Genomic DNA, 13,545 nt, shown 5'->3' with positions numbered 1-13,545 from the left:
TGTCCTCCACTGGCAAAGACATCTTTTAGTCAAGAAGGAGCTCTGGGAAAAGGAGATCAGGAATGGAGGCCATGGTAACATAATGCATTACTAGCTTAAATAACTCAACTTGCTGTAACGTCTAAGAGAAAACAATCCTATTGTGTTCACTGACTCTCAGGCTTCTGCTCTTTTGTTCCTTTCATCATTTCACACTTCACCTTCAAACTATCTTGAGGCACCTCTTTCCAGATGCCTACAAGATGACCATCTACCACCCCACCACCCATACCACTAATGCTTCATCTGGGTTACCAGCTGTCATAGGGATTTTAAAATTTTTTATTGGAGTAGAGTTGATTTACAATGTTGTGTTAGTTTCAGGTGTACAGCAAAGTGAGTCAGTTACACATATACATGTATCCACTCTTTTTTAGATTCTTTTCCCATATAGGTCATTACAGAGTATTGAATAGAGTTCCCTGTGCTATTCAGTAGGTTCTTATTAGTTATCTGTTTTATATATAGTGGGGTGTATGTGTCAATCCCAATCTCCCAATTTATCCCTCCCCGACCCCTTTCCCCTCTGGTAACCACAAGTTTACTTTCTACATCTGTGACTCAATTTCTGTTTTGTAACTAGGTTCATTTGTACCGTTTCTTTGGAGTCCACATATAAGCCATATCATATAAAGATATTTGTCTCTGTCTGTCTGACTGACTTCACTCAGTAGGTCATCTGGATTTATTGCATTATCTGTGAATGTAGTCTGCACGTTTCGGTTCTTGATTTCCCAGCATTGGTTCTCAACCCATCACCCCCGAGGTGTCTTTCAACTTGCAAGCCAGGCCACAGCACTTGTCTTTCAGAAGACTCAAAAGCTCCTCGTATCACTGTGGATAAAATCTGAAGGTTTTATAATAGCCTACAAGATTCTCCGGGATCCTATAGTTATGAGCCACTCTTTCTACTTTCCTGCTAGCTTGGCATTTCAGCTACACTGGCTTCCTTCCCCCAAATATCATAATGGTTCACTCAGTATTTTACTTTTTTCCCCTCATATCATCTTTGCAATGTGGAATTCACTGACCATCACAAATCTACCTAATCCTTCTCTGTCCTGTTAATCCTAATCCTGTTTATTTTGTTCTGATACTGTTATCCCGTCTTCAAAACAACGTGTCCTGATGTCACTAAAATAAGCTCCACGAAGAAAGTAATTTTCATTTCTTTGCTGCTAGGTCCTCAGCAAGTAAGAGTATGCCTGGCAACATGGTAGATTCTCCATAAGAACTCGCTTAAATGAGTGGGTTTCTGTACTTTCTCAACAGGCTCTGGGGCTGTTCCATCACCCCTTTCAGTTGCCAGGATCTCGCCTCTGCTCTTATTAGCAACCAGAGCCTGGAAACTCTGGACCTGGGCCAGAACATCTTGGGGCAGAGTGGAATAATGGTGCTCCTTGAGGCTTTAAAACAGAAGAATGGCCCCTTAAAGACACTCAGGTTGAAGATAGACAAATCTACCATGGAAATCCAGAAGCTGTTGAAGGATGTGAAAGAAAGCAATCCAAACTTGACGATTGAATGCAATAATGCCAGAACAACTAGGTCCTCGTGTTGTAACTTCCTTTCCTGAAGGAAGAAAGCTCTCTCGCATGTCCTCAGAGGGGGCCATCTGATATCTCTAAGACATCTCATTAATGAAGATCAGAAGGTCAAATGTTAATTACTGGATCAAAATATAGAATTGAGCACTGGTTTTTCACTCTCTGGTTTCTGGTAAATTCCGCACAAGTCACATACCCACTTGATGTTAAAATATTTTCTCTCACAAGGATAATAAAAAGCAAAGCACTTTGTTTGATGCTGTACTTATTAATATGTCCAACAGCTCACTTAGGGTAAACTTTATACTTGGCTTACTTAGTCTAGGAAAAAATATTACAATGTTCATAGATGATTATGTGGGTTTCCTCTATTTTTCTGCCCTCGTGCAGGTATTTCTTGGCCCAATGAGCTTACATGATCAGTGTGGCTTGTGGTTTTCTTAATCAGTTTTATGATATTCTAATCCAGGAGTTGGTGAGCTTTCTCTGTAAAGGGCCAGCTAGCTAATACTGGGTTGGCCAGAAAGTTCATGTGGGTCTTTCCATAAGATGTTATGGAAAAACCCAAACAAACTTTTTGGGCTAACCCAATATTTTGGGGTTTGCAGGCTCTATGGTCTGTCATAACTACTCATTTCTGCCATTGTAGTGTGAAACAGCCAAAGACAACACATAAGTGAGTGGGCGGGGCTGCATTCCAATGAAACTTTACAAAAACAGGCAACAGGCCAGATTTGGCCCATGTGTCATGGTTTGCCAATTCCTGTTCTGAACTGTCCTGTTATTGAGAAGCACACATCTGACCACATCACTCTTCTCTTTAAATGTTCAGTGATTCTGTGTGTATGTAATCCATACCTGTTGCTGGTAACTCGTAGAAAAGGCTGGAAGGCCAGTTCGAGCTTTAAAAAATAAAGTCACCATTTGGTGCTAATTTCTAGGCACTGACAAAACTGAGTAATCGCTCCTTCCTTAATTTTTCCACCAAACCTAAGAGGTAGGTGATAAGACTACCTTAAGTAGTCCTATACTGATACGGGAGTCTGTATCGATAGGGGACATTATCATAAAGTCCCAGTTACAGAAACAATGGCCTATAGTTAGTGATTTAGGTTGAAAGCTTAAACGACACAATTTGTTTTGGATTTAGGATAACGTTTTCAGTGAACTTTTCTCCCTGACAGTTTTCACCTGATAACTATAAAACCCCCAAATTTCACATTTTTAGGTGAGATGAAATGTATTTTTCAAACCTTATTCTTGGGACTTCCCTGGTGGCGCAGTGGTTAAGACCGCCTGCCAATGCAGGGGACACGGGTTGGAGCCCTGATGCCGCGGAGCAGCTAAGCCGTGTGCCACAACTACTGAGCCTTCGCTCTACAGCTGGTGAGCCACAACTACGGAGCCGGCGCGCCACAACTACTGAAGCCCATGCGCCTAGAGCCCGTGCTCCGCAACAAGAGAAGCCACCGCAGTGAGAAGCCCACACACTGCAACAAAGAGTAGCCCCTGCTCGCTGCAACTAGAGAAAGCCTGTGCGCAGCAACGAAGACCAAACGCAGCCGGGGGGAAAAAAACCCAAAACAAAACCTTGAATAATTTAGGTGGTATACACTTGAAAGCTAACAGGTGTTATCCCTCAACATTTTGAAGATATTATTGCATAGGTTTTTAGCCTTCGTTGTTGCTGTTGGAATATCTCCTCTCGGTCAAATTGGCATTTCTTTGTAGCATTTCTCTGTAGTCAATCACCCCTTTATTCTGGCTGTTGAGATGATCTCTTCGATTTGTCTTTGAGTACTGACATGTTTAAGTATGGATATTCTTTTTATTTCCTATTTTTTATTTTCTTTTATGCTAGGGATTCAGAACTCTGGGAAAAAATTTGGCTTTTATCTCTTTATATATTGTCTCCCATTTTCTATGTCTCATTTTACCTTCCATATCTCTTTCACATTATTCCTTCTGTGCCATATTTTTTGTGGGTTAAACATCACATTAGTTCTTTCAACCCATCAACTAGAAGATAAAGACCACAAGTTAACATAGATCTATGAACTCAAGTATGGAGGTAGTATGGCTTACCTTAGTTGCTCGTTGATACCAGGAAGGACCCAATTTCTCTGTTTTGCCTTGCCATCCTTAGCAGGCCCTTATTAAGATAAATCTGCTCAAATGCTCAAGGCTGCTGTGGTATTTGGGGTGACACTCAGCTGATACTAACTTAAATCAGGCTTTTGGATACCAGTGTTTATGGGACATGGTTAGGCAAGATTTCAGGGGAATAGATGATGGAGGAATTGAGTATGGATCAGGAAGAGTGATCGCGTTAGTAGAGGTGAGGCTGAGTCAAAATTCAGCCTTCTCCTTGAGTACAAAGCTCTTGGGTAGGATTTCTGTTTTTTAAAAAAGATACAGGGACTTCCCTGGTGGCGCAGTGGTTAAGACTCTGCGCTCCCAATGCAGGGCATCCAGGTTCAATCCCTGGTCAGGGAACTAGATCCCGCAACTAAGAAGTCCGCATGCTGCAACTAAGAAGTTCGCATGCCGCAACTAAGGAGCCCGCCTGCTGCAACGAAGACCCAGCACAACCAAAATAAATAAATAAATAAATGAATATTAAAAAAAAAGATACAAACATAGTCGAGAGAGGTGGTGATTGACAGTGTCTGGGCCAGACCCTCCCAGAATTTTAAATACATTCTGATTGACACGCTGCAGCAGTTCATTCCCCCCTGCCCCCCAAAGATCATGTTATTTTATCTATTTATAAAGAAGGAAACAGGGAGAGGACTCCCTGCCCGTATATGACATGGCCTCTAAGAAGCAGACTAAGGCTTGAAAACAAAACTCTTCAGATTGTAAAGCCTGTGGCTTGTCTTATAGCTCACTTTGTGCAGAAATTTTTAAAAGTCTTATGGAGTTTGGGGGTAAAGCAGCATAGAGTTTAGGACACTGTAGATCAGTGGTTCTAAGTAGGAGGGATTTTTTTTGCCACGCAAGGGGCAATGTTTGCAGATATTTTTATTGTTACCACTAGGGGGCGCTCCTGGCATTCAATGGGTAGAGACCCATTGCTAAACATCCTGCAATGCACAGGACAGCCCCTGCCACAACAAAAAATGACCCCACCCAAAGTTTCAATAGTGCTGAAATTGAGAAAGTCTACAGTCTGGCCATTCCTTGCTATAGAATAAGACAGTGGTCTTCCACTGAGCATGATTTTGCCCCCAATCTGGCAATGTCTGGAGACTTTTAAAAAATCATGGCATGATACACATCACATGAGTGTTACCATTTTCATCGTCTTCAAGTATACAATTCAGCAGCATTCACAACATTGTGCCACCATCACCACCATCTAGTTCCAGGACTTTTTCATCACCCCAAAAGGAAACCCCGTACCCATTAATGTACTTTGTCTCTACGGATTTGACTATTCTGGATTTTTCTGGGTCATAACCGGCTGTGCTACTAGCTTCTAGTGGGCAGAGGCCAAGGGTGCTGCTAAACATCCTACAATGCACACACAACGCTCATCACCTGAGGTTGAAAACCCCGGTGCAGATGGACAGCATGTGATGTCTTCAGGATATTGCACCCTCTCACGGGTCCCCAGCTGGGTAAAGTAAAGACCTAGGAGGGGTAGTGTCTCTTCCTTCGAGAGAGCAGGTGTTAAAAACCTCAGCCTTGTGGTGTCAGGAGGGCCTCCCTCAGCATCCCAGCCTCGGTCCCTTCATGGCTCAGCTCTGCTGGGGCCAGAGGGCTTGAATGGTTGCAGAATCATGGCTTATGCTCTCACCATCCTGCTGAGCTTTGGTGAGTCCCAGAGAGAAGGTGGGGGACACCTATTACTAGAAGTGGAGGCGAACTCTTGGCTTTGGGGTTGGTCTCACCAGGGCTCTCTTCCAGGCCATGCGTATGAGCCAGGAGACCCAGGCATGGGAAGGCGAGTCCTTCCCCCAAGGGGATACTTATCTAACCTCTTGTGGGGTTTTTCAGCAGTCAACGCACACAACATTTATCATTTTCTCTCTTACATAGGTGTAGTTTTTGGTACCCCAAAACCATTACAATAGTAACATCAAGGATCACTGATCACGGATAATAATAATAAGAATAATAAAGCATAATAATAATAAAAAAGTTTGAAATAAGGCAAATATGACCAAAATGTGACACAGAGAGAAAGTGAGCAAACACTATTGTAAAAATGGCACTGGTAGACCTGCTCGACAGAGTTGCCACAAACCTTTAATTTGTAAAAAAAAAAAAAAAAAAATCCCTGCAAAGCATAATCAAACAAGGTATGCCTGTATTTCAGTAGTTCATTCTTTTTTATTGCTGAGTTCACTCTGTTTACTCTTTTTTTTTTAAAGATTTTTTTTTTTTGGTGTGGACCATTTTTAAAGTCTTTATTGAATTTGGTATAATATTGCTTTGGTTTATGTTTTGGTTTTTTGGCTGCGAGGCATGTGGGATCTTAGCTCCCCTACCAGGGATCGAACACACACCCCCTGCATTGGAAGGCGAAGTCTTAACCACTGGACCGCCAGAGACGTCCCACACTCTCTCTCTGTTTATTCTTTCACATTCTGCTGTAGAGACAAGCAAAACTCGTTCTCCTGCTGATGGACTTTGGGCCGTTTCCATTACCTGTTGATTTAGAACTGTGTTCTGAGGCACCTCGGAGGTATGCAAGGTCCACTCGGGATTAGCTGCTAAAGTAGAGGTCAAAACCGCCATGTTACTCCTCACTGGGAAAGAGTTGATTAGCTCTCCAGGGGCTGGGATTCCCTTGGCTTTTTTGCCCTTGGTGCAGCATCAGTGTTAAGGGAGAGGCAACCAAGGTTAAGTCAGAAACCAGTAAACCAGGGGCAGTCACAGCTGCCTGATGACTGGCTAATGGGAACCTCAGCTTCTTCTGGCGTTTAGGTAACCCTAAACGCTAAACAAGTAACGCTCTTGTTTTGCACAAGGCAGTTGTGAAAGACAGATTTGGGGTCATAAAGTCACTTCTATAAAAGGCTCAGTTGGAAGGATGGCACGGAGAGCTGAATCCAGGGAGACTCAGGGCTTGATACTTCTTTCCAGGATTACTTGCCAGACCTTCTCTTTCAGCAATTCCGATTCCTGGATTCCGAACAAGAGGTCTGTGATCACCAAGTGTCTGGGTCCTCCGGAAGTGGAACATTCCATCATGGTCCGGGGGCGAAGGGTGCGGAAACCTTCACACTTAAGGTAGAGAGAAACCTCCAGTGTCCAGAGCACAGACCCAATGCACATCTAAGAGATGGATCCAGATAGAGCGGGGAAACACCATTCTTTCTATGGAGGCAGAGGACCCTGATCAGAGCTCAGTGACCCAATGGAACAGTCGATGATGGGTGAGCGAAACTCACACGGACATTTAGGTCAGGGCTGGGCTGGGATCTGTTGTCTCCAGCAGATCCACTGCCCGACATCATCCCATCCTAAATCTCAATCCATTTGGGTCGCATTCAGACTCTCACTCAGAGCATGCCCAGCTCCTGTTCTGGGACCCAGGCTAGACTCCGGGATCTCTCTCCAGCCCAGTAGTTCTCAAATGGGGGTGATTCTTCTCTCTCCTCACCCCCACGTCAAGAGACATTTGGGGCTGTTACAACTTGGGGAGGTGGTGCTACTGGTGGGTAGAGTCCAGAGATGCTGCTAAACGTCCTGCAATGCACACTACGGCACCCTCCCCCACCCCGTACAACGAAGAATTATCTAGCCCCAAAAGTCAACAGTGCCAGGGTTGAGAAACCCTGGTTTACAAGATTCTTGCCCCCAAAATAACCACCATCTTTGACCACTCAATTTGGGGAAAAAGGCAGGGTTCCAAGTCTGGGGCAATTCTCCAAACTCTGCGTAGGGTAAGACACCCCTATTTTTAGAGGACTGGCAATAGGTTCCATGTCAATGAGAAGAGAGGAAGCAAAGCTGGAGAAGAGGAATAGACCGAGATATTTTACAAAGAAAAAGATTAACCAAAAAGTCCTTTATTTGGCCCTGCTGACCTCTTTGCTCACCTTTCAGGTGGGTTTCCCCTTGCCCGCTCTGTTGCAGTCGTGCTGGGTGTCTTGCTACTTCCCTGCCTTGGGCCCTCCACCTGCTGTTCTGTCTGCTGGGTGAGCGTTTTTGAGGCATTTCAGTATTTGATGTGGCCGCCCTTCTCAGCACAGTCAACATGTCCTCACCCAGCTGACCACCAGACCTCATGGAGGTCCTTCCCCCATCATACCCACCTTTTTCCATCACACTATATATGTCCTTACAAGCCAGGAGTTCTTATCTGGGTGGCTCTTACTTTCGTCCTCGAGACATTTGGCAATGTCCAGAGAGACTTTTGGTTGTCACACATTGGGTGGGTGGGTGGTCCTGGCATCTAGTGGACAGAGGCCAGAGATGCCGCTGATACCAAGCAATGCTTAGGACAGCCCCTGCTATGCACTGAATTGTGTCCAAATGCACATGGTGAAGCCCTAACCCACCAATGTGACTGTATTTAGAAGAGAAACAGGGTTTCCCTGGTGGCGCAGTGGTTAAGAATCCGCCTGCCAATGCAGGGGACACGGGTTCAAGCCCTGGTCTGGGAAGATCCCACATTGCCGCGGAGCAACTAAGCTCGTGTGCCACAACTACTGAACCTGCGCTCTAGAGCCCGCGAGCCACAACTCCTGAAGCCTTGGCGCCTAGAGCCCGTGCTCCGCAACAAGAGAAGCCACCGTGATGAGTAGCCCACACATCGCAATGAAGAGTAGCCCCCACTCACCGCAACTAGAGAAAGCCGGCACACAGCAACAAAGACCCAGCGCAGCCAAAAACAAATAAAATAAATAAAAAATTTTAAAATGTTAAATTAAAAAAAAAAGAGTAACAGATTTGGGCATCTATCATAGAGAAATTGAAACCATGGCATTAAATGAAGTCAACCAGGCTTGCGTTCAGAGAAACGTGGGTCCACCATAGAACCTTAAAGCTCTGGCATTGGAGAGCCCGAAAACTTGGTGGTGGAGGGACAGTCAGAAGTGAGTAGGCAGAGGTGTCAGAAAAAGCCATTGAAGTGACTATTTCAAGGAGGAAGTGGTCGTATACAAGTACCAGAAGAACAAAATAAGATAAGGGCTGAGGAGCGTCCACTGGGAGTTCCAGGAAACTCATTAGTGTTTGTGACAAAAGCAGCTTCTGAGCAAGTGTGGGGTGAGAAACCAGTTTCTAGTGGTTGAGGAACAAGTGTGAAGGGGCAAAGCAAAGACTGCCCATGTGGGGAATATCTCAGGGCAACTGGTCGCCCCGTCCATGGACCAGGAAGAGTAGAACGGGATGGACATTCTCCGAATAATCGTATCCACGTTCTGAAGCTTTAGTTCCTGTTCCTAACTCAGAGTTAGGAAAGTTTGGTGCCGGTGGTGGTGGTGGTGTAACAACTGTGGAGCACTGAGAAATCCCTAGGATGGGGGACTTCCCTGGTGGTCCAGTGGTTAAGACTTCGCCTTCCAATGCAGGGGATGCGGGTTCGATCCCTGGTCTGGGAGCTAAGATCCCACCTGCCTCGCGGCCAAAAAACCAAACCATAAAACAGAAGCAATAGTGTAACAAATTCAATAAAGACTTTAAAAATAGTCCACATCAAAAAAAAAATCTTGAAAAAATAAACCCATAGGATGACGTCATGAACTCATATGTTACTAAGAAGAAGCTATTGTTTCCTCCTTTCGGCAAATGCAAGGTGAAAATAGAAAGGACATATCTTGCCTCAGGAACACAGGTGTTAATAGAGGTCCTTTCCCCCACCTCCTGATTGTGCCATGCACCTGTTGTATGAAACGGGATGACGGAAGCAGGCAGGGAAGGCAGACTGGAGATCCAGTCTTGGTGTTGTAATGGGGAAGATGGAAGAATTTGGGGGTAAACACGGAAGGAAGAGAGGCAGGGCTGGGGTAGGGAGAGGAGATGCCATCTCAGCCTTCAAACCTCACCTTTCCTAATACCCATGAGACCAGGATACTGTAGCATCAACCTGCGGGAACAGATCACCAAACGTGTGGGCACCTTGAGAAAGAGAGATAGGTTAGACTAGTGCTGTGATGGAGTGATGAGTGTGCCTGCTTAAAAAAAAGAAAAAAAAATATATATGATTCAGCCATGAGAAAGAAGGAAGAAAATTTTGCCATTTATGACAACAAGGATGGACCTTGAGGGCATTATGCTAAGTGAAATAAGTCAGAGAAAGACAAATACTGTATGATATCACTTAAATGTGGAACTTAAAAAACCAAACTTGTAGAAACAGAGAGCAGAATGGTGGTGCGTAAAGGCTGGGGGATGGAGGAAATGGGGGAGCCGATGTTTAAGGGTACAAACTTGCAACGAGTAGACAAATAAGTCCTGGAGACCTAATGCACAGTACAGTGATTACAGACAACAGTATCGTATGATCATCATCAAACTTGGTAAGAGAGCAGGTCTTAATTATTCCAACCGCAAAAGGAAGTGGCAATTATGTGATGTGATAGAGGTGTTAGCTAATGCTACAATGGCAATCCTTTTACAATAGATAAATGTCTCAAAGCAACACACTGTATACCTTAAACCTACACAATGTTCTATGTCAATTATACTTCAATTAAAAGAAAAACACTTTTCAGTTTGGGACAACAGAGGCTCTCTGATGTCTCTTGATGTTGCCCCAAATGTATCCTCTTCTTATCACACTTATCATGGTTCGTCCACACTATCAACGCCAGTGGGTGGGAATGAGGGCAAAAAAGGTCCCCTTCGTCCACCCAGGTGCCCAATTTACAAACTTCAGAGTTTTTTTTTTTAATTGGAGTACAGTTGATTTACAATGTTGTGTTAGTTTCAGGTGTACAGCAAAGTGAATCTGTTATACATTTATCCACTCTTTTTAGATTCTTTTCCCGTATAGGTCATTACAGAGCATTGAGTAGGTTTCCCTGTGTTATACAGTAGGTCTTTATTAGTTATCTATTTTATGTACAGTAGTGTGTATGTGTCAATCCCAGGCTCCCAATTCATCCCTCTCTCCCTTACCTTCTGGTGACCATAACAAACTCAGAGTTCTTGCTGACCCTGCCAGCTGCCCGCCCATCATTTCTAAACAATAAAATGAAGTATGGCTTTTGTGCCTGAAATATGTCAAAGGTGTCTACCTTCTCAGAGTGGTTATCAACTTTCACCTAGAATAATGTAGGAGCTTCCTAACTGATCTCACTGGATATGTTCCTTCTTATTTTTGAATGGAAACAAACTTCGCAAAAGAAGAATACAAAGGAATTTTCTAACTTGGACAATGAGTATCTACAAAAAAATTATAGCAATTAGCTTACTCAATGGTAAGATATTAAAAATATTCCCCATAATATTGATACTAAGAAAAGGGCACCTGCTATCACCACTCCTATTGATTAATGTACTAGAGGTTCTAGCCAGGTAATAAGACAGTAAAAAAAAAAAAGAAATTAATTTTGGAAAAAAATCCTAAAAATGTTTGAATCTAAAAATAACCTTAAATAGTCTAAAACTGTTAAGATTAAGAAGTGAGCTTTGCAAGACACATTCCATATAAAAAAATCAATTTTATTTTTATACTACCAGCAACCAACGGAAGCAATAAAATTATTTAAAGAATGATACCACTTACAAAATAAAAGTCATGTAGGTAGGGATCTCTCTGGAGGTGATGTAACTAGTGGATATTTCTGGTGGGTATCTAACAAAAGATATGCACATTCTCTACATAGAATACTACAAGATATTATTTAGAGAAGTTACTGAACATGAAGTTAAATGGTGAAATGTACCACATTTAAGGTTTGAAACTTCCAAGGATGGAAAGATTGGAGAGATGATGATTCTCCGTAAATTGATCCGTAGCTTGGATACAATCTCATGCGAAATCCAGGTGGGTATTTTGTGAAAACTGATACCCTAAAGTTAGTATTGAAATCCAAAGCATGCAGAATAATCAAGGCAATCTTGAAAAATAAGGACAGAGCTAGAGAATATGTTAGCAAGTCTCAAGACCTACGTGTACCTATCACTCACAGCTGGACCTCCATCTGCGTTACCAGTATTAGTTATGGAACCTATATCGTCCTGGTTGTCAGCACTAGAAATAGGTGAGCCATTCTCAACTCTTCTGTCTCCCCCCACCCACCATGCTTTTGTTTTCTTTGCATATGTCCTTCTCACTGCAACCGGAAGGGTCTTCATACAGTGTAGAAATCATCATACTACATCCATGATCAAAATGCTTAGTGAGCTCCCTTTGCCTTAAGGATAAAATGTGCATTTATTTATGTGGCTTCCATGGCCATGCTTGATCTGTCTCCTGCATTTGCCCAGCATCATCCACAGCTACTCTTTTCTGTCACAATCAGAGCTCTAGTTATACTGAATGTTTTCACCCTCTGTCTTACACCTGAGCCTTTGGATACATTGGTACGGACAGCTGCCATCTTCCCCTTTCCTCACCCCTGCACCCCCCTCAATGTCTCTATGTAATGGAATCTTTCACAGGAAGAGGGCCCAAGGGCATCCTCTAGTTCCTCTCTCACAAGACATGTATTTTCTCACTTCTTTAAGATCTCTACTCCTGGACAATAAATCCTGTCATGGTGGGGATAATGTTTGCCTTGGTGTGTTGTACTCTCACCAGTGCCTGACACATAGTAGGCTCTTATAACAAGGACTGGAATTGCTTATTACAACTCTACTGTATTACCTTTCACTTCATTGGTAATGGAAGTACCGATATTCAGCTTGCCACAGAGCTATTTGGAATAAAGGCTACATCCTCAACCTCCCTTGCATCTAGGTGTGGAAAGCTGTTAAGTTCTGACCATGGGGAAATAAATGAAAGTGTTTTTGGAGTGTTTCCAGTAAATCGTCATCACAAACAATAGGCCGGTACTTTACCCCCGCCCTCCTCCCCTCCCTCCTCTCTCCTTCCTTTCTTTCTCCCCATACTTCATTTTGCGGTCTGAAATACAAGCCATGTTCAATATTTCAGAAAGAGCATTGCAATACTTAACATCTGGCATTGACCCATTGACCACTTTTGGAAGATTTTAACTTGGACTGCTAAGAACAACAGTAGGGCCACGGTGGTAAAGACCCCTCCATCCCCTTGAGGAGGCTCCTTTGCCCAGGTCAAGCCCTGCCTTTATATCTTGACCCCTAAAATATTTCTACCTGACCCATTTTTTCCTTGAGACTCTAGGTTTCTTGCCATAAACTAGAATATGGAAAGTTTGGAATGTCCTGAACCCACCCCAAACAAGTCCATCTCATCTTGAGATGAAGAAGACTATAAATGGGTATGAACTAGAAAGTCTTGGACCTTAGAACACCTGGTAGATGAAGACCAGAAAGAAGAAAATTCAGTATTGGGGCCACTAGTAATGAGGTAATAATTGGTATGATTTTTAATTGCCCTTAGTATCAGGAATAATAATGGTTACCATGCATTGAGTAACTTATACATGTCAGAGCGTATGCTGGTTTCTGGATATTCTTGATCTCCAGATCTTCATGTTATCCCTTTGAGGTTGGAATTAATATTCGCTGATATTTAACAGAAAATACAGATTTAAGGATGAATTTGACCTGTGTGAGGTGTCACAATATTGAGAGGAGGCGGGGACCCACATAATGGGTATATGAATGGGTTGACCAAGTAGAAACTCTCAAAAAGGAGAGCGTTTGTGATGCCCAGACAACATTTCAAGGACCATTCTCAGGAGTGTCAAGTTCCAAGGGGCACTCTGACCCCATTTATATATCCATTTGTTCAACATATATTTCCTGAGAACTCTCTGAGTAGTGGGAACTATGAACACAGCCATTACACCTGACATAAATTTAATTCACATGAGTTCACAGTCGATACAGGAAGATGGATACGTAGGCA

The 13,545-nt window shown here is 43.2% G+C and overlaps 1 protein-coding gene across 1 annotated transcript in view; it reads left to right on the top strand.

Annotated features, from left to right (window-relative positions):
* The window catches only part of NLRP7 (NLR family pyrin domain containing 7), a 40,730-nt gene that overhangs the window by 18,182 nt on the left and 9,003 nt on the right, over positions 1 to 13,545 (top strand). The gene's annotated exons all lie outside the window — the stretch shown is intronic.

Source organism: Eubalaena glacialis, chromosome 18 (genome assembly GCF_028564815.1).
Source record: "Eubalaena glacialis isolate mEubGla1 chromosome 18, mEubGla1.1.hap2.+ XY, whole genome shotgun sequence".
Lineage (NCBI taxonomy): Eukaryota > Metazoa > Chordata > Mammalia > Artiodactyla > Balaenidae > Eubalaena > Eubalaena glacialis.
This window is presented reverse-complemented; position numbering and strand designations above follow the sequence as displayed.